Here is a 21,360-nt window from a genome sequence, read left to right as displayed (position 1 = left end):
AAAAATCAGCTGAATATTTGTGCACTTTTTCTGTTGTTAGGTCTTCCCTTTCCATTTCTTTATTAGCTGAGACATAACTGTAATAGTTGAACAGTCAGTGAGTTCACTTTATTAACAGTTCAAACATAACTTGAAGCTAATATTTTTAATGTTAGTTATTAACCTTCTTTAAGTTGTGTTTTGCTCACTTAATTAGGTAAACTACATTGTTTTTCTCTTAGTGGTTCTTCTCTTTAATATGAAAGTAATAAAAGCACCACAGGGTGCACTGTATTTTAAAAAATGCATTAGAGTATACATTTTTCTATGAATTTTAAATTGTGTATAATTTTTTTCACCTTTGCTACTCTTACTCAAGATTTCTTCACTATAGAACATGTGATCCCTAATGAAACCCTTTCAAAAGTGACTGTACCCAGTCTGTAACTAATTAATTATCAACATAATCTGCTCTAGTGACAGTTATTATTTAGCAAAGCTTTATAATGCAAATCATGGCATTTACATTTCTATTCAAGTGAGTCTACATTTCAAATCTCATACAGGATATTGCCTTAGAATCAGTCCACAACTTTCTCTTTTTTGTTTTCTATTCTCTCCTCTACAGTTCTCATGTTCTTTTGAAATAGAACAAAACACTGATAATTTGGCTGAAGCCATTCTCCTCCTCATGGCATTTTCATCCTTTAGTAATAGTCTCATCGCAGACTGACTATATCAAGCTATTGAACATAAAGCTAGAGAGCATTTCACTATACATGAAATGAAGGAAGATCATGCTGGGACAGTCACCTTCAACATCATGCATTCAGTCTAAATTTACAGTAATAGACTCATACTCGGAGAACGCTTGCTGTGTTTGTTTGCAAACTAGTATGCAGTACTTACAAGTCTGTGGTTTTATTGACATATTCCTTTCCTTTCCTGTGGTTTTTAATTGAAACCCCCACTGCTCAGCCTAGCTCCTGGAAGTCAGAGAACAGAAGTTTTGCGTTTAGTTTAGCATTTAGACAAGATGAACACATACAGTAGAGTTCTGCTGGTTGATTATGAAATACATAGTTCAGAGTTGTTGGGGGTTTTGTTTTGATTAAGTAAGACTCATGTGTATGGAATTATCACTGGATTACTTAGGAAAATATTTGCTAGAAGGCATTTGCTTCCCACTGCAGCACACACACTGCTTGTCTGCATGTCTGACCTGAGTATTCAGCTCACAGCCCTTTGAGTTATAACGTATTAGTAAGCTTGTTTAGGGTTAGCTTTTATTTCTGGTCACTATTGGGATGAGCTGAGAACTGAGTCAAGAGTATCCCTCTGTATCAGAAGGAAGGTATGATTTGCTTAAAAGCATACAATGTTCTTCACCAACATTAAAACATTACTATTTTAGGTATTAATAGAGTAACCAAATGCATATACAAAACTGATGTAAACTGATATACAAAAGTCATTAAATTAAAATCATATGTATCAGTTCTGCAATTCTCATGGCTTGTACCATTGCCTTATGACAGAAGTTAACATCCATTAAAAGTATTGGTTGCCAGTAAAACAAAACAAAACAAAACAAAAAAGCTAGGCAATGCAAATAGCATGTAACTATGATGAAAAATGTCAACTGATGCCCACCAACCAATATTTAAAACTTGGTTCTTGAGGGCTTTCTAAGTTGTTTTTTTTTTTCTTGAAGTAGTTCCATTGCAAAACTTGTGTGTGGTGAAGATCTGCCAGCTATACTTAGAGTTTTCAGTGCCAATGACAAAACAAACATAAGTCATTATTGTCATATTGCAGAAGTAATTAGCTCCTTCAGTTGCTATAAGATACATACTATGTAATTCACTTGTTATTTGAACATCATCTTGGATATCCTATAGTGCATTTACTACTGCTCTGAATAATTAAACCAACAGATCCCTGTGACCAGGGTCACTTCTTTTCATCCAGATAACGCATACATTCAGTAGACCGTGATTCTGATTTAAAAAACTTGCCTTGGATGCAGATTGAAGACTCTTTCAAGTATTCCTCCTGTTGCATTAAGGCCCTTCAACCAAGTAGCCAGATTAGTCTTTGCAGCACTGAAGTTCTGCCTGAAAAAAACAAACAAACAAACAAACAAAAAACAGCATTTGTCAAATAAATGTCTGTTAATGAATAACATGAAAGAGCCCATGTTCCTTAGTTGTAAATAAGACAGAACACAGAAGTGTGGAAAGAATTCTGCTAAAGAAACAATGAAATATTAATAAACCTGTATTGGAAACCTTGATAGGTGAGGGAATAGACAAATATATTACTTGCTTTCTTTATCTTCCAACAGAACACTGCCTGCATGAAATGGTATTCACCTATGAGGTGAAAAAAACAAAAACAAAAACAAACAAACAAACAAACAAACAAACAAAAAACAACCACGAGAAACAACCCACAATTCTACAGTCCAGTTCATGCCACAGACCACTGCACAATTAAGGAGTTTACATGCATAACAACATGACAAAGAAAAATCTCGTATTTGATGTGTGTACAGACTGAACATCAAGTTCATGCTGATAAACATTTACATTTCTTTCTTTTATATTTATAGTCATACTTGAAGAACTGACATGAACAGACATATGCTATTATATTTCAACAGTCAAAAGATGCTCCAAATATCTTGACTTTGTAACAAAAGAGTTGGTAAATTACTGATTTTTTCCATATGAAGCATGTGAACAAATTCATATTTACTGTGTACCATAGCCATGAAACACTGAATCCTTTTCCTGAACTCAGTATCAAAATATTTGAAAAGCAATTATTGATTATTTAGGTAAAATTCATCATCCTTTGTGAAGTGGTGATTGAAGTCTGAATGATTAGGGTCACTGTTCACTTGTTACTGGTAAATGTTGACTTTTTAAAGGAGATGACAAAGATAACTGGATTGCTTATTCTACATCTTAAGGCTGGTAGGTATAAAATCACTATCTTGTATAAGGTCTTTCAAACTGAAATGGTAAACTACAGGTTTTGTCAGTGGGATTCCACAGCGCTTAAGAATTTGCAAATATACCTGTCAATATTGTTCATTACGCAATAAATAAACTAAGACACTGTAAGACACTGTCACTCCTTTGAAGGGTAAGTGAGAAACAATTGCCAGTAGTCCACTGAAATTTCAATGTGTGAAGGACTGCCAGTTGGCTCTCTAGAACATGGACAAAACAAAAGGTATTTTCTGATTATCACTACAAGATTAACCCATTTGGCCTAAGCCCAATCAAAATGAAATGTCCAGCTGGGAGCCAGCTTCCACTTGTCCCTTGAAGTTTTAACCCATGTCTGCAAAAGGTAAAACAACTATTAGGTTATTATTGCAGCAAATAATCTCTTTGGGGAGTAGCAGAAAGAAAAATCTCCTACTCTACTGTGAATAGTCACCTGGTAGGAATGTATTTACTGGCTAATATGATCTGAAAGAGAGCAAATGGAATAATGAAACATTTTTTAGACTCTAGTGCTGGTGTTCTCATATATTTGTTGTGATGTTACTTTTTTATGCAGACAAAATCGAACAGCTAGCTAGATACTATCCCAATTAATTAATATTGATTTTAAAGGTGTAACTTTTCCATTTTCTTTTCCACATCATTTCCAGGATCCGTTTGTCAAAGTGGAAATTAGATTATCCTCCTTCAAATGAGCTCCAAATGAAAGGCTCTTTCGTGTCCTTCCGCTTTGCCTTCCTTCAGAAAGCAGCTACTTTTACTTACTTATGTTACTGTGAGGGAAAGATGACCCTTTGGCTTCCAGCTTCATCTAGAGATTAGGCAGCAAGTGCTCTTGAGCTGCAGGTTGTGAATTCCTAAACCTCAGGAAATCTCAGCTGTAAATGCTTTCAGCTTAAATTATGCTATTCATATAGCACTTGAGGATGGTATTTCAGTGAGGGAATGGATGGAATGCAAGCTGACTTCTGGTCACATCCAGAACATGTTGCCTATACAGGCGACAGAAAACTATAGTGGGAAATAATTTTCTGAAGACCCTCTCACAAGAGGATAGCTCCAGCTTGGAAAAATGTGTTGGAAAAGGTAGCAAAGACAGTCCTGGATTAAGATGTTTTTCATCATTTTAACAATGTTTGATTAAGTAAATTTAACCTGTGATGCTGCTATGATTTGTATGATATTTTGGCATTATCTCCAATCAATTCTTTGAAAATGAATAATGACATCCTTATAAATGACTGATGATAAATTGTAGGTTTGTATTTGCTCTCATTTTTCTGTAATGATGGTTTTATCCCCCACATATTTTAAGGATAATTTAAATGTTCTTTCTGACTGCTTTATAATGCATACTTATTTTCTTGTTATTGTGAGAAAGATCCACACTAAATACAATAACAGGATTTAAATTAAAATGCAACCTTGGATAAAAATATCTATGCTGATGACCTATATCACAGAGTATATTATTTTTCTTCTACATGTATGGTAACAGGATTGGAACACCTGATTTATTCTGTATTTAGAATTCAAAAGTGCAAGGTTATTTGCAAAGTAACAAAGCTTTCTTAATTGAATCCTTAGTTTTTTCACAGTACAACATGTGATGATATACAAGGCCCCATTCCCATCAGACCCATATTAGCACTCCTCCATATAGACAAAGACTATGCCATTCATGCCCCATGGGACACCTACTTCTATCACTTCTATCTCACAGATCAAACTAATGTAGGCAGCAATCACCATGTAAAAATAAACTATATGGTGCTCTAATACGGTATAGTTTGTGGCTGACAAGGAACCAGTATTCTTAACAAATTTGTATTCTAATTCCTTTACCCATAATAAATGTTTTTGAATATGTATTTAATTTATCTTGAAATGAACACATACTTACCCTGGCTTAAACTACAAAAGTTGAAACAGAGATTGAGTTATAAAAAAGCAACCAAAGATGGATAGCTACATTCCTAGCTCTACTCAAACACCTGCTCAGCTTCTATACACTGTATGGAACATTGCTGTCCTTACGTGGATTACTTTGCATCCTGTGTTGTTTAGACCCAGTTGAGGCTGTTGTAGAGCTGGATAAAACCATCCTGTTTCATGAAAAGTTATCGTTATTTTCTTAAATATAATCATGAAAGCTTTTGACAAACTTTCTGTATCATCCCTGTCTCAAAGCACTTTCAGTGCACCATGAAAGTTATGACAATTGTTTTTTTATGCAGGAAGGAATGAGTATTTAGAGTATTAACTTGTCCTTCTCAGTTACCTGTTACCATGTCATGTGTGAAACACACAGTAAAAGATATCCTGTAGTGGATCTGGATACCAGGGTTTACTTAAGAAGCAACATAACTAAGAGCTTTTGGCCTACCCGGTTATCCCACACACCCTTCCTATTCCCTCCCCAGCATTACGTTCATGACATCTTAATTTTCCTTCCCAGCAGGGAGGCCACTGCCAGTTCAGCAAGATCAGGCAGAAAGTCACATCAATCTTTGCTGTGCAGCTACTCAGAGTTGCCTGTCTCAGGTGTTGTGGACAAAGTCCACTGGCATCCCTTGACATTACTCTCTGCATCCATGCAGATCTCCGATCTCCATGATCTTTCCTTCATACAAGATCTTAAACTTCTAAGACGATTTCTTTTCTTCACGAATCCTTTATTCAGTCACCAGCTCTTGAGAACTTGTTTTGCCCAATTTCAATAGTCTATGTGCAGACGCACAATGCATGCTCAGCCTCCAAATTGGTGGTTCTTTGTTATGTTTCTTCATTAGCTGGAAGATTTGGAACTTGCCACTTTTGTTTAGTCTGTTTGTTTAGCTGTTACCAAAATTTACAACCAGCCCATATTGGTTGCACCTAGCAAGCACCAGACTTCTGTTTGAGAGTTCAAAAGTTTAGTTTTGAACATCTATCCACACATGCAAATACTCTCAATTATCTGCCACTTGTCTGAAATTTAAACTACTTGTTTTGACTACAATGTACCACCAGTAAATTTTCTTTTTTCCACTTTTCTTATTACATATTACATATTTTCATATTACAATTTTGATTGCAGCCTACTTTTGGATCATTTCATCATTTTATTAAAGAATTAATAAATTCCTAATATAGAAATGCAATATTTATTGAAGCAACATAAGTAAATAAATTAATGATGCGATTTATTCCAAACATTTGATATTTGACTTGTCAGGTCCAACTTGACTTTGCAGTAGGCGTCCTGTTGGCATGTGGGGCTAAGACTGTACCTTAACGTTTAAAAAGAAGTAAGGAGGGTGCCTAACCTGTGGCTACAATAGCCGTAGAAGAATGATCAAACCCAGCTCAGAAGCCATGCTATGAACAAGAACTCTGAATTTGCCAGGACTCCTTCTGGGGATTTATGTTGAAGCAACAGACACTGTACAGTTCTTTTAAAGTATCTAATGACAGTTAGGACAGATCCCATCCTAAAAGGAAGGGAATTCCCTTTCATCTTTATGGAAGCTGTCTCAAAATGATATAAACATCACCAAGTCTTGATTTTAAAATGTTAATTTATCTTCCCAAATTACCACGCTCACATATGGCTCATAATTGCAGTATCATGGAGTGTCAATTGAGCAAAACAGATGTATTTTTCAAAAAAATGTGACACTGTTTGCAAAAGTGCTCTATTCTCCACGGGTGCCCATGCTGCTTCTACCTTCTGCTTCAGTACCTACATATTGATACTGCTGAACTAAATGCAGATTTTCTGCTTCAAGTATATACAACACTAACATTCAGGCCAGCAAATCACTTCATTCTGAAAGTGTTTAGATAAATCCAAATAAACCAGTTAAAGCAAATGTTTGTGCATGAAGAAACAGACCAGGATTTTCTATGGATCCCATAAGAAAGTTAAAAATTAATATTCTGTCAGATAATTCATGAATCAGGAAAAAAATCTAATGAAGTATATAAAATAGCTTCAACTACAGTAGTTAGGAGCAGTCGCTTTGGTAAATAAGAATGTTACCCCATTACATTTTAAGTTTGTGATATGGATCTGCATATCTCTGGTAGTATGAAGTGCTCAGTTGTTCTGAAACTACCCCACAGATCTTAGTAGACGTTAAATTTTGTCACAGTGACCAGCCTGCCTTAGCTACATTTTCTTGCAGAATCCTACATAAAAACTGCTGTTCATTGGTCCTCCCATCCTGGAGATCTTGCTCTTTGAAATAATCTTTGCTATACATTAACCATTGGACACCATTTTCTGCAGGAGATGTGTCATTCATTTTTACATTATCCATTGTAAATTGTAAAATGTGTACAATTATATATTGACTTTAGATTGACACTGGTTTTAGCTAAATATTGGTATGGTTTTCAAATGGTTTTCTCATTTTCTTGAAGAAAATTAGTTTCTTGAAGAAAGAATCAGGGTTTATCTTGGTTTCAAGAAGTGTGTTTTTTTGTTTGTTTGTTTGTTTGATTTTAATTGGAATGTCATCATCCTGAACTATTTAAAATACTGTTTTTTTAAAAAGGCATATCTAAAATTTTTGATTGTTAAAGAAATTTGCTGTTTCCTGGTATTAATTGTGATGTGAAAAAAATATATATCCATTTTCAAAAACTGCAGGAAGAAAAAATATCAACTTTAAGCATTGTTATCTTGAACTATTTACTATCCGTTATCATTGCTAATTGCTTGCTGTGCAACTAGTCATTGTGTTCTTGTGGATAGCTTTTGATCTTTATTACTTTAAAGTTTAGCTCTCTAGTAGTTCAGGATGAGCTTTTCATTGCATTTCTGTCTATCTTTATGTATTTTCTTGCAGCAGAATTTATAGCAGTATCTTCTTCATATAAAGAAGAAATCTCAAAGTGATGGATGCAGAAGTACTTCTGAAACAGTGTGATATACTGCTGTTATCTTTCAGCTCTTTTGTATGCAGTACTCCAATGGGAGTTAGATGAAGTGAGAGAGTGTAGACTGAAGCCTGATGTACAAGCTGGAAGCCTTTACCAGATACAGGCAGAGTAAGAAATAATAGTCATATAGAGAAAGACAACAACAGTAATTTCACTTTTATAACAATATTATAACAATACACTTCTCATAAATTGCAATATTTAAAACATCTAAGACTGCTCCTCCCTACTAAGAATTTTACCTTTTGGCTTTTCTGACATATTTTTAATTCAGCTTCCTCTTATCCAAAGGAGATTATATCTAATTCCATGAGAATAGGATCGAAGCATGGTTCAGTTCTCTCTCAAAGTCACTTAGTGCTTTACAGAATTGAGTCTATTATCCCTGCGCCAATCCAGACACCTTCTGTCTTGCTACAAAAATTGATAGAGAATACACTGCGACACTGAAGCTGCTGTTGTATACTCCTGGATATGGTTAGGACAGTTTATTGTCTTCTCTGTGTCTCTTTTTTTTTTTTTGTAATGTAGGAATAGTAACGTTTGCTTTGTTTCTAAAGCGTTTGCAAAAATACAATACAGAGTAGGTAGTGCTACTATTATAATCTTATTATTTCACTTATAACTGTTCTAACCTATATGCAACTCATTTGAATTTACAAAAGAATACAAAATCATACATGGCACCAGCAGTTCTTAGTTTAGAAAGATATCATAGTGGACACAACTTCACTGCCTGGAATAAGGTTCTGGCACTTGTACTTGTACTTCAGAATACAACATGATCGTGTCTGTAAGTCTGACTTTTCATGTTAAAAATCAGTGTTGAAGATAAGACTCTATATTGGCTTCTTTTATAGTTTATGTCACTAAGAGATGTAGGATGCAATTACAGACTTTTATCTTCTCCATCCTATCAAATATGATATTGTGAACCTTCTCAAAACGTCATCCTTGGAAAGAAAAGGCAAAGCTGATTTCTTCTATTCTGTAATGTGTTACTATCCACTGTGTGGTTCAATTGAATTTTTACAAGGCTTCCCTATGAGGTGCAAGAATCTGATTTATGATTCTACATTAAAGCCTCCTTCACTTTTGAGATTCTGGTTAAATATTATATGATGTGACACAAGTATATTGAAAAATAGTTTCGGTTTCTTATAATGGGCTTTTGCTTGCTACTCTTGCAGCACGTTCACTTCAGATTGTGCAGGGTGTCCCACATTTCTATTTTTATGTATCTCTGGTAAATGTGAGAGTTCAATTTGATATACTGTGCTATATTCTCTCTCAAACAAAAGTTACTAGATCAGATCCAAAGAAAAGTCTTCATCTTCTGGAAGTGCCTAATGTTTTACTATGGGCAAGCAGAAATGAATATTTTATCACATACTATTATTATGGATGAAACTGTGATTCTGGGCATCTTTCTATGAGATGGAAATATGTGATACCACATTCCAGAGAGATTCAGTACTACACAGCTACAGTGAGATTTAAACATGATTACTTCGATCAGTATCAAAATCTGTCTGGTAACAGAAAAGCTTATTTTTGCCTCATAGTGTTTATAAATTGCACAGATTGTTACTAGCCCTTTCATGGCCACAAGAACATATTATAGCATCTGTTCAGATTGGGTTTCTGACTCTAGGAAGGTTTTCAGTGAAAGCACACAGTATATAACTACTGCTATCTATAAGTAAACCAACAGGTTTTGAGCCTGAAGAAAAACAAGCAGAGGGGACAAGGAATGTGAGAAACCCAAGTTCTACTGTCTGTTCTCATCAACCAGACTAGGTACATGGGAGAGTAGTGATGTGGTCAGGAAAATGGGTTTTACAAGGAAAAGAAGCAATATAATGTCAAGAATCATCTGCACCTAGAATTCATTCATACATGGCATAGCTACACACCAGATCTCACCTTAGTGAAAACATAAAATAAGAGAGATGTTTCACATTCCACAGTGATCTTTCAAGTAACCAGAAATGAAACACCTAAATAAGATGTGCTTGTGTTCAAGGGAGCCACTTGATCCCAATCTATGCAAACTTCAAAATGCTCTTAATCTCTTACAACTAGACATACAGGCTAGAGCTAGATATATATTGAAGAGTAGCTCTGCATAAAATAGCCATGAAAAAGACATAAACAGTTGGGAAAAATTAATAAAGGAACTGGTCCTTGGGTAGAGAACAGTTATTATATTATTGTGCGTGCAGCATATTCACATCTTCTTTACTACTTGCAATTTTCATATCTCAAAAAATGATACAACAGACCTGAACAATATTAGTAGTGTGATGAGATATGGAACAGCTACCATATGATGAGGCTAGGAAAGCCAGTATTCACATGCCTTGTAAAGAATATGAAATACAAAAAAAAAAAAAAAAAAAAAAAAAAAAAAAAAGTAAATTAGGAAATTAGGATTATTTACTAGTTTACTAATTAGAATTATTTACCAGTCCTTTCACCATAAACAGATTAGGCGTAATTTCTAAATTGCAAAATCCAATTGTCTAACTCAGTGCCACAAGGTGTTCTACATGCAAAAACATAAACGGGCTCAAAGTTAGATACACAAGTAAGAATATGTTTAAATATAACTATTAATACGATCATCCAGATGAAATTTCTGTCTCAGAAGTTCTCTAAACTTGGCCAGAGGCTGGGAGCTTATACGTGTGAAAACAACAAAATAAAGTTGTTTACTCCTTCACTGTGCATCAGTTTAGCAACAGATGGCCCTTTCGTCTGAGCCAGACTCACCATTCTTCTCTTCTCACTATTGTATAAATTCCCACAGCAGAACTAGTATTAGTTGCTGGTTTATTATTTTCCTAATATTTTTTTTAGCTTTCATAATCTTGTTGTCATAGTCAATTGCAAACACATCCATGGCATGGTAGAGTTAAATCACAAGTGTTCTTAATTTAAAAATTATTAGCATACTACATAATTAATTAGACTTTTACACTTCACTGAGTTTTGGTTCCCCAAAGAAAATTGAGCATACAGAATTTAATTTGATTTAACGTTTTGTCAAGGTTTAATCTACCTGAAACATAGTTATATTTCAGGGGAAGCATAAGCTGCTTAGATCTTGTCAGAATTTCCTTAGTGGGAACAGAATTTATTTATTTTAATGTTAAAATATAACAGAGTTGTTTAAAAAGACCACTTTATCCATTACCAGTGAGAAAAATGAACACAAGCAAGGAGTACATACATGCTGTATCCATGGAATATTAATAATCTTTTCAGTATGTGAAAACTTATGACAAAAGTGGTAATCCTAGCAGACATAATTAAACACTTAAAATAAAATACAAAATTAAAAAGAATAGGTGAAAGGAGTGAAGAAAATAAATGCTTTAATAACTGCTGAGTAGGTTAAGAGGACTTAAATAACTTACTAAGGATATTTAATAGCATGGATTGTTCACTTAACACTGGACGTTTGAGGAGTCTGTGCAGCTGACAAATGATGCTTCCTATTTAAAGAGTTGGTGAAAAGAGCTAATAGCAAAAATCTCCTCCAGTCTTTGATATTACAAAGACTAAGTAGCTGTAGTGAGCTCCCCATTAACCATGATAAACGGAGACTGAGAAACCCAGATGATTCAAAAGTTCTGATCCTATTCTACTTCTAGGTTTGACATGACTGTAAAATGTTTCTCTGAATTGTCCTCTCAAGTATTCTCAGGTCCAAGCAGAATTAGTTATAGAGACAACACTGTAGATATCACAGAATCACAGAATCACTGAACTGTAGGGGTTGGAAGGGACCTCGAAAGATCATCGGGTCCAACCCCCCTGCCAAAGCAGATTCCTAAGAGCAGGCTGCCCAGGTAGGTGTCCAGGTGGGCCTTGAATATCTCCAGAGAAGGAGACTCTGCAACCTCCCCAGGCAGCCTGTTCCAGTGCTCCGTCACCCTCACCGCGAAGTTCTTTCTCATGTTAGTGCAGAACTTCCTGTGCTCCATCTTGTGGCCATTACCCCTTGTATATGGGAATATTTCAGAACCTAAAGCAATACACTGATGTTCACGTTATGCTAAGCCTGAGCTGATAAACTCTCTTAACCTAGATACACTAGGAAAAGTAATGCAGAAACACTTCCCCGCAGAGCAGTCCTGGGCTGTGAGAGCAAGTGCTGAGCCTGAGCTAATAAGGCCTACCAGACACACTTAGACTCTGTGTAGAACCGTTCTGAGTGTGCTGACATTGCTCTTCTAGTATCAGGAACACAGGACACTCTACCCTGCCCTTATGCATGATATAGTTGAGACCTGCTACAGCTTGTCAGCCTGACTAAGCAGCTTATTTTGTAAAACTAGGACTTGATACTTCCCTTTTCTGTAAGGAGTTTTAAGGCAAAGAGCATCCCTTAAGTGAAAGCCAAATTTTCTCATGTTCCATGGTCTACTGTAACAGATAGGCTGTCCAACCAGAGAAAATGTCTGAATGGAATATAAAATTCCCATTTCATGTGCACTTAATGAGATATTATGAAGAGCAGAATTATATGTCATAGTCATACAGCAGGTATATATAGTGCAACTCATGAAGAGCAACAGAAATCATGCTCCTGCCCTGCTATCAAAAGTGTTGCCTATACAACTTTGGAAGAAGCGCTGATTATTCCTCTCCTCTGTTTTTGTTCCCTTCTTTTGCTTTGGTATTTACAATTTTTTTTTCAGCCGCCAGAAGACTCAGAGTACTAAGGAGTGTAGCTAACAAAGACTGCTTCTAATTTAAACAGTTGAAGGGGAGGGCTGAAAATAATAAAACAATTCTTCCAGTCTTCGATGCTACAAAGACTGAGTAGCAAAATATCAGTCCCAAATGTGTTGGATGGGATAAACTATTCATTTTGTGAATGTACAAGCAATTCAGAGTCTTGATCTGATGTGATTAAATCTGAGAAAATTTCTATAATTAATCAGTTCAACAGAAGGTATATTTTTAAATGTCTGTCAAGTAAATTGTATTTTTTCACAACCTCAGCAAATGAGTAAAAATGTTCCTGTCTTATAATGTCATTTATAACCATTATGCCTCCAGAGGACCTCTCATTCCAAATGAATGGTTTGTTGTTAATTCTCAATTTTGTATCCTGCCATAAGGAGGTTTGGGAAGAGAGAATTTTACAGCCTTAAATATGTGGACAAAGCATTGTCTTAGGCCATGTCCATAACTCCCTGCAGCCCAGTTTATCTTAATCTGACTAGAATAAAAAAATATTAGAGGAGGAACCAAATATGTATCTTGAACACAGATTATTAAATGACAACAGTGATCAGAAAACACATTTTCTATCTTGGAAAATCGTATTTTTGATTCTCATATTCACTAATTTTTCAACACGAAAATCACAGAATTGGATTCCATAGCAGTAACCAGAAAAAGTGTATTTTTTTAGCTGCTAAAAGCTAGCCCTTATTTTTATTTTTATTTTTATGTTTATGTTTATGTTTATTTTTATTTTTATTTTTATTTTTATTTTTATTCCTTGATGTGCTTTTTATAGAGTGGATCAACTTTAGTAAAACAGGTGAGAAGTTCCCCACTTTTTCTGCTTCCTCTTTCCACATATGGCAGTTTGAGGATTCTTGGGATACAAGAAGTATTTGTTGTATAAAACATCTGGTGTGTAAAAAGGGGTGAGATTATGTGTGATACCTGATCTTCCAGGTGTGTGCTAGGTGTGCTCAGAACACGTCTACTAGATTCATACTCTCAAGGTAAAGAGGCAAGGAAATGCCTGGTTCTTTGAATGGATGAAGCTGAAGCATGATCTAAGTATAGATATTTTAGCCATCAAGATAAGACAGCTATACCTCTGAAAAAAAGGTCTCTAGAAAAGTGTACAGGAAAAATATCCAGAGGTGTCATGCTGGTTGGTATGGGACCAGCTGGAAGCAGATGGGTGTAACTTTATAGGAACATAAGTTTGTGGTGTGGTCTCCTAATTCCATTCAAGTCTCACTAAACATTTACTTTCTTCTTCAACTTGAACTCCTGCCGCAGTTAGCCATCAAGACATTTTTGAAAATACCACCAATACTACTTAAAGACACTTAAAAAACCCACCCTGAAAGCTTCCACCAAGCCTTTAAGAGTCGGCACCAGAGAAAAAAAAGCTTGTTCTAAGCAAGATACCTAAGTTCTGAGCTGGGTTTAGGTATCTGATAGTCCAGGTTGGCATCCAGTTTCCAGAAATCTGTCCCTAATAAAATCAGCTAAGCCTTTCTATGTCACCATTGCCCTGTTCTTTGCTGAGCCAGCCAAAAAGTTGTTAAAAAACAATCACACATTTGAACAGAAAGCTAGACAGGACTTAATTTGGCCTACTTTCAGTGACACGCTGTAACAAAGATTGTAGCTGTATTATAATGTTATTTCAGGTCATGATAGCTTTGAAATCATTTGTCATTAATAAAAACACTATGAAAAGTTGCCACTGTGTGTGCCTAGCAGCCCTTTTATAAAGTTAATGTCTTCGTTCTGTCAAAGACACTTATAAAATACAGCAAATGATATCGTCTACGTGACCGACTAGATCCTGCAAAATTTCTTCATTTTAGATTAGATGAAGCTGGTTTAAAATCAGGAAGACAGTTTATTCTTTGTCTTTATTGCAGTCAATTGTTTAGCTATTTAACTATATTCTGAAATAAAATGAGTTTTCAGTCAGCATGTCAGCAATAGTTATTATCAAGGAATTATTAAGCATACAATATGTAGGTTTATGCTGGAAACCTCATGAACCCATGTCGGTTGAACTTTGCTCAAACCAGAATGCCATTACATCCAGAATGCCAGGCCTCATCTGAATGCATAGAAAAGCAAGATAATTTGTACACATTCTCATATTCACTTTGTATTTGGTGTTGTTGTTTCCCTGGTTCCAATATACTTTAGAGGAGCTACCCTTAGACTCACAGGAATTCTGAAAGGGTGATTTCCATGTGTGTTAGCAATCGGACAGCTTCTTTGAAATTAAGGGAGACAGCAGGCTTGTATACACACGGTAATTTTTATCATTTCCAAATTTTTATCTAGCAGTGTGTGAGGTCCCATGTTTTGGTGCAGCGGCCATAAGAAAGGGGAACTGGACACCTCCCATTTTCCAGATCCTAATAGATGCCCAATCCATAGGTAGCAAACAATATACCACCTTTGCTCTGTGTGACTCTGGAGTTGGGGAACCATCTGTGTTAACAGAAGACAAAAAAGCCTTAGTAGAGGCTAGCTTACTAATGATTATTCTGTACTACATCTTATCAAAAACATTTTAAGGATCAGCAGCTTAATTACAGATCTATTAAAGAATCACAAAAATTAGAGGTGAAAAGGCTTAGTACATCATTTAGGTTTGCTAATGCAGGAATTTCTCTCGAGCATATTTATTCTTCATTCAATTCTCAGGCCCATTTTATAATGTGCATAGATGGGGTTTCGGTAATGCAGAATTTCCTCTGGAGCTTATTTATTCTTCATTTGTTTCTCATGTCCATCTCAAAATAGATATAAAGACCTCAGTGCATTAATTTTGATGGTGCAGAAACATACATAGCAGGGGACTCTATGTCTTTTGAAATATAATTTCAGTTTTCAGGTTATTTTGCTGCACATGTTGTATCTACTTACCCTCAATGTACTTAGTTCTAACTTACACTAGTACTCAGAGTGTAAAGCCTTCATATACTACTACAAGCAATATCACTTCTCTTTTTTATTAGTAACCTTCATGTGTTTGATGATGGTTGTACAATTTTTCTCATTGAACACCTTCTTAATCAATTAATAAGAATAGAGTAAAATATTTTTTCAAAACCCTTCAGACTCCAAGTGATCAGAGATGCACAAAAATAACAGGAGCAGGTATGGAGTAAAGTATTATTCAGAAGAAGTATGACTGACCAAATTCTGCCCTAAGAAGTGTCTGCTTTATTGATTATTTCAGTTTATTTCTCTTTCAGAGGAACATTAATATGTCCAACGCTTTGATAATGACAAATGAGATCAAAGATAGACTAATCAAGAAATAAGTGTTAAACCAACATGGAATAGGAAACCAGTGTGTGAACTAATTTTAATAGACACCAGTTGTCTGTTTTGGGTTATTTCGTTTCTTTCAGTTGCAAGGTTGTTCTACCAAAATGATTTTCCATGAAGCTGGTGACAGTCTCATTTTTCACTATCAAGTAAGTCTGCATTATCAATTACATTCTATCTTATTATAAAGCTGTCTGTTCCAACACTCTGCTATGATATTGTTAAGGGGAAACAGCATCATAGAAAACTTTCAGCAATGAAAGATTCACTTCTTTAATAACATTTCTATAAATATACTTTCAGAATGCAGTATGTCAAAGGCAAATAATTTTGAATAATAAAAGCTGATACACCTGGGAGTGTGGGACAGACAAAAATATAGATATAATAGGCCAGTTTTCAGCTCCTCTCAAGCTACTTTGACTGCAGAAGGCAGAAAAAGATGCAGCCTGGGGGGTTAAATGACTCCTAGGGAGCACAGGACCTCTAATTTTTGACAGTCCCCAAATAACAAAATAGACCTTGAGGCTGTTTATATCAGCTCTTAGACACACTCAGACCTTGATTTATCCCAAGGTTGAGGTCTGATGTCAGAGCCTGAGAGACTAAATACGTAAACCAAATATAATACTTAAGAATTTCACTGTTCTTAATTCAATTGTTTATATAAATCATATCTCCTTTACTTTCTGCACTATAACTAATCACGTTCTCATGCTATGATTTCCGCATTTCCAGATTCCATGTTTCTGTATTTCCATGTTTCTAGATTTCTCTCCTGTGAAAATGGGCTGAAGGAGTTGAGGTTGTTCAGCTTGGAGAAGAGAAGGCTCTGGGGAGACCTTATAGCGACTTTCCAATATATAGCGACTTTTTCCCCAAAAGGGGCCTGCTGGAAAGCTGGGGAGGGACTGCCAGGGGGCTTAATGATAGGACAAGGGGGAATGGCTTTAAGCTAAAAAAGGGTAGATTTAAATTAGACATTAAGAAGAAGTCCTTTACTTAGAAGGTGGTGAGGCACTGGCACAGGTTGCACAGAGAAGCTGTGGATGCCCCATGCCTGGAAGCATTCAAAGCCAGGATGGATGCAACATTGAGCAACCTGGTCTGGTGGGAGGTGTCCCTGTCCTTGGCAGGGAGCTTGGAATAAGATGGTCCTTAAGGTCCCTTCCAACACAAACCATTATGTGATTCTATGATTTTATGTTTCTTACCATTGAAATTAACTCTTAAAGGAAGAGTTATCTAGTCTCCCACATTCACCTATGTTTGGAGGTTGAGGACCTTCTAAGAATGCTGATTTTCACTTCACTATGAAGATTATATCTTCTATCTGCTTTTGTCTGGGAGCAGTTTTAGCTGACAAACACCCAAGTGCATAATCTGAACCAGTGCTTCCAGGGTAGGAGGAGTTTACAAAGGAAAAATGGTTGCTGTTACGCAGCTGTTCATAAATCTGTCTGATTTTGTATCTCATAGAGAACCATGGCTTTTTATTTTAAAAGATCAGTTCTGGGTATCTATTCAAATGATCTTTTTTTTTTTTTTTTTTTTTTTTTTCCCCTTAAAGTTCAAAAAGCACTGCTAGCATTTAGAACTACTGACTTCTCTAGTTCTGCTGACCCACCTGTGCAGTGCAGTCTAGCTCACGCAAGACAATGTGAGTATCAAGCACCTACATCATATTTCCATGAGATTCTTTACTGTCATATCAAATCAGTTTAGATTTTGCTTTTTGACTGAAATATTGGTTTCATTTTTTACAAGGTATTGACATTTTCGTAAGACACAACCATTTGTGTGCCTAATCTCATTTCTCCAGAAACCCAGCTTTCAACCAGCCATGTTATATCACTGTAAGTGACACATTTGGAAGATTTTCAATCTTTGAAAGATTTAATAGCATGCTGTTTTCAGAAAGGCTTCCATTTTTGTAACCATTACTCTATTGTGCTAAGAATATTTAATGTATTGTGGTCAAGTTTGATAGAAATTAAAAATAATTGTTAAAAATTACTGATAGCACTAACGAAGGAATATGAATTTTATAACTCAATGTATGCTTTCATATGTATGACTCCCATTAATGTCAATGAAAACTCCTCAGGCTTGTAGCACTGAGACTTAAATTAGATTCTCACATATTTCAGTATTCCTGATTACGTATCCTATACAACATATGTTATGATGTTAATGAGGCCCATCATTGCAAACATGCTAAACGGACAGAAGAAACATAATTTATATCAAACTCACATAAGGAAAATTGCTATATATACAGTGAAGGACCTATAAAACTCATTATGCATGAAAAGACCAGTGTGCTCAACCGGTGCCCCAGAAAAGACGATAAGGATTGAAATAACCTCTTGCCAAAAGCTGCAGCGCATACATTTATCATTTAAAAAATGCATATAGGTATTAACTTGACAGATCCAATTGCAAGGTAATAAAGTTATCCTTCAACTTAAAATTAGAATAAAAAGAATGAAAGGCAAGAACAATTTGTGTTTATTTGATGAAACTTTGTGTTTAAATTACCTCAGTATTATCTGTCAAAATGCATAAAACAACACTATTTGATAGGACAAATCCCTTGTACCTGATGGATCCTGCTTGAGCAAGCTGGGTGCATTATTATAACTATTCATTTGATGACACATAACTTGATGAAAGTCATCTTGAGAGATGATGACAAAGAGGCTTTTTACTAAGCCTGGTAATTCCTTAAAGCTAGTATGAAAAGCATCTTACTTTGGGGCTTCTGAATACTGAACAGTGAGTAATAATAGCTATATTATCAGCAGTGATCATTTTGTTCACTGCTTTTAAGTTTATGTGTTGAAATTAAAAAGTAAGCAATATCAGATATCTTAACAGTATTTGCACATTCTCTGGAAAACTAAAAACTTCCTAAGTACTTTCGTGCAACAAACAGAGACAATGTGGATCTCACTAGTTACCAACTATTTAACTAACATACCTCTTTATATAGTATCCACTGAGATAACCTGCATATCTGGAGAGATAATTACTAATGTGAAGACTAATGGAATTAAAACAATGAAGAAGACAGGTTCCTGAAACAAAGTATTGGATCTGGATCTGGTAAGCATGGAGGATTAAGTATTTCAAATGCAAAGCTGTAGTTTTGTATCAAAGAATTTAGGCCATACTTAAAGGAAACGAAACTTGTCTACCCTAGGAAGCAATGATTCTGTTACGAACATAGAAAGCTGGTAATTAAAAAAACATGAGTTTGTAGTGAAACAGCAAGCACCAAGGAGATTTACATGATCCTTAGATGTAATAAGCAAGAAAATATCAAATAGCAAGAAACAGGTCATATTGCCTCAGTACTGTCAATTCAGTAAACCACTCTGGAATACTGTGTGTGTTTCTAGTATCTGCAGAAGTACACTGAAGAATAGGACAGGCTTCAAAGAGGAACAACAAAAATAATTAAGAGGTTATCTAAGAGAAAAGCTCTAATTACACAGCTGCTATGGGACTAAAGGCAACAATTAATTCCAGGGAATCCTAGGGCCTGTGCTATGAAGTATTGAAGACAAAAGGATTGCAACTGTCTCTCCTACTCTTGGAATTTTCCAAAAGCTGCTTTTATTTCTACATAGCAGTAGAAAAGCATCTAGTCTGGAGAAAGTGTTGGAAATCCATAATCTTCAAAAATAGTTAAAAAAAACAAAAACACTCTGTGATCTGCAAGTAATGAAGCAGTTGATCCATACAGTTTCTAAGAGTCAAATACATGTGCAAGATGAAGACTGGATTGCTGTTGTTTCCTTTTCAGCAAAGTTTGCCAGTCTTTTCTGGAGCAGGTGCCCAAAAGGATGGTGAACTTTACCATTGAAATGAAGATACTTCTACAGTTTGTTTGAGAACATTCTGAAAAAGGTCTCTCCTATTGATTGATCTTTCCTATTACAAATTCATTGGAGTTTTTCTGGTAGTGTTACTCTAAGAAGAATCCTCAGCCAAACTGAATTATATAGAACAAATGGTTCCATTGCCTCCAGAGAGTTTCTGCTCAGAGACCTAGTGGGTTTTGTTGTTGTTGTTGTTGTTGTGTTTGTTTGTTTGTTTGTTTTCCCCCTCAAGAAGAGTTTTGTTATTCTTTTAGGAATTCTACTGCCTAAAAAATGTTTGATTAAACAAATAAATAAATAAACAAATAAATAAATAAATAAAAGGAAAGGAAAGTTCTTCTCATTCTGAGCTTCAAAAGCAGAAAAAAAATTATTTCTGAAGTTCTCATGTATGTTCTTTGATACACAGACTTCAACAAAATTAGTGTTCTTTTGCAGATAGCAAATCTACCTACTGAGCTGCAAAGCTTGGGATTCTGCAATTTTATCTTTCCTCCAGTTCTGCATACCTTAACTTTCGGCAGTTCTCCCACATTACTGATGCTATCTGGAATCTTGCCCAGTATTCAATTGGCACCAAACTTGGAATTCAGCTCTACAATTCTTTATGCGGTCTCCCATCCCATATATAATGACCTGATTCCCAGTGTCATTGCTGTAGGAATAGAAAACACTTGTTTGTTTGTTTTCTAAATACCCTTTATCTTTTGATTTTGATCATTCAAATATACATTTTAAGCCATAGCTTGTATTCAACACATTTTGTTAATATATTTAACATATGTTTATATGTAATGATTAAAGATTTCTTTATTCTTAAGTCAATGTTTTTTATACTAATTGTGAAATGTGATCTGAGGTTTATATATATATATATATAATCTGTACAAAAAGCAGCAAAATATGAAAAATATATCACAAGTAAATGAAATATTAACTAGAAATCAGGTTTACTATTCCTGATAAAAATCTTTCCCTTGCTAGAGAATACATGTATGTATGCAGATCTCCACATTACCTAAAATGCACAGCGTGTTTACTCTGCAAGTTTTTATTGGGAAGAAATCATGAAGATCATGGAGATAAAATAAACACAAGAAATAGATATAAAAGCCTGGTATCACTAAGGCTAGAAGAAAAACACTTTTTTGACTCCAGTGAGGTTAACTTATACATTTATTATACAATGACATTCTTACTTTCCTGCTGCCTCTGCTACCTGGAGATTTGGGAACAAAATATTTTTCTGGAACAACTGTTTTCAGTATATCCACTATGCAGAACAACTTTTTTATTTAATTTATATATATATATAAACATACATTATATATAAATTTATTTATTTATTTATTTATTTTAATAGTGTTACACTGGACTCTCCATACTTCTCACTACAAAGAAGAACTTTCATAGACTAATATTTCATAGACTAAACACTTTCTTTTTAAGTTACTGGCCACCACTGACTTTGCTGT

General features: G+C 35.1%; 1 long non-coding RNA gene across 1 annotated transcript in view; it reads right to left on the bottom strand.

Moving 5' to 3' along the window:
* Nucleotides 1-2,003: 2,003 nt before the first annotated feature.
* The window catches only part of LOC311443317, a 38,277-nt gene continuing 18,920 nt past the window's right edge, over nucleotides 2,004-21,360 (bottom strand). Inside the window, exon 3 of the long non-coding RNA XR_014697213.1 lies at nucleotides 2,004-2,096. This is a non-coding gene — a long non-coding RNA (uncharacterized lncRNA). The remainder of the gene's footprint in view (nucleotides 2,097-21,360) is intronic.

The sequence above is a fragment of the Aythya ferina genome (assembly GCF_964211825.1).
Source record: "Aythya ferina genome assembly, chromosome: 12".
Taxonomy (NCBI): Eukaryota; Metazoa; Chordata; class Aves; order Anseriformes; family Anatidae; genus Aythya; species Aythya ferina.
This window is presented reverse-complemented; position numbering and strand designations above follow the sequence as displayed.